Source organism: Calidris pugnax, unplaced genomic scaffold (genome assembly GCF_001431845.1).
Source record: "Calidris pugnax isolate Ruff unplaced genomic scaffold, ASM143184v1 C14721709, whole genome shotgun sequence".
NCBI classification, from domain to species: Eukaryota; Metazoa; Chordata; class Aves; order Charadriiformes; family Scolopacidae; genus Calidris; species Calidris pugnax.
The window spans coordinates 1-1237 of record NW_015093611.1 but is presented as its reverse complement, the minus strand read 5'-3'; the positions used below and the strand labels follow the sequence as shown (position 1 = coordinate 1237).

Below are 1237 nucleotides of genomic sequence, written 5' to 3'. Positions count from 1 at the left end.
GAAGATGCCAGCGTGGAGTGCTCAGGTAACCCTCAGGTCTTTTCTACTTCGTACCACATTGGCCTTTCTGCTTCAAATAAGCCAGGGTGCAGTTTCTGACCCATCCAGTTAGGAGGTCAGAGATGCAGAATTACTCTGTTGAGCTCCAGCTTCCTACTCCACTTGACCCAGACAAGTTGCAAAACAACACCTGGACCTGGAACAACCTGAAGAGCTGGGAGTGGACACAGATAGTTCCCTCCCTCCCCTGACATCCTCCATCCTGATATTTATTTCCCTTCAACTTTTCTTCTCAAGCTAGAAACTAGGAGAGAGTCTTTGACAGCCATTTAGGACGAGAAGAGGTAGTTTTGGTGCATCATGGGTGATTCTGCTTTCTCCAGGTGATCAGGGGCACAGAGACTTGTCCGAAAACTTCTCCCTTGTTTGTTTTTGGCAGGAACAGAAATACCTGAGCCAGGCCCAATCCGGCTGGTAGGAGGCCCAAATCGATGTGCTGGGAGGGTTGAGGTGCTTCATGAAGAACAGTGGGGCAGCATCTGCCATGATGACTGGGATCTAAATGATGCCCAAGTCGTGTGCAAGCAACTGGGCTGTGGGGATGCGGTGCTGGCCCCCATTGGAGCCAAGTTTGGACGAGGATTTGACACCATCTGGCTGGATGATGTGAACTGCACAGGGACGGAAGCTGCTCTCTCTGAATGCCCGGCGAGGCCATGGGGGGAACACAATTGTTACCACGGGGAAGACGCCAGTGCAATTTGTTCAGGTAATCCTTCCATTCTCCTGCTTTTACCAATCATGCGTTAGGGTGTCCTCACAGTCAACACAAGCAAAACTTTGGACAGGAACAAGGACTTTCTATGGACCACTCCTCTCCTACTCAGTTGGTACTCAATCCTGATAGTCCTGCTGGTGGCCTGGGGTCCTTACACCATGGAAGAGGGCTTTAGTCTGGGAGGTTCTCTCTTCCCTGCTCCGTGGGTGCTCTGGGGTGATTTTTCTTCAGGTTAAGACTGCCATTGTGCTTCTTGCTTGGAGAGTTGCATGTCATATGTGGAGAAAGCTGTGGAGGAGAGGCAGGGAAGGGCAGGGATACTCAAGGAGAGGGGGGACACACACCAATGCCTTCTCTGGATGTGTTTGCAGAGTCGGGGATCACCGTCTCCACTTCAGTCCGCCTGGTGGGTGGCCCCAACCGCTGCTCCGGGAGAGTCGAGGTGCTTCACAACGGTGT

At 52.2% G+C, this 1237-nt stretch overlaps 1 long non-coding RNA gene across 1 annotated transcript; it reads left to right on the top strand.

Moving 5' to 3' along the window:
• LOC106900704 lies at window positions 1–1237 on the top strand. The gene is made up of 3 exons (XR_001414185.1): window positions 1–25; window positions 440–769; window positions 1150–1237. It is a non-coding gene; the product is annotated as an uncharacterized LOC106900704 (long non-coding RNA).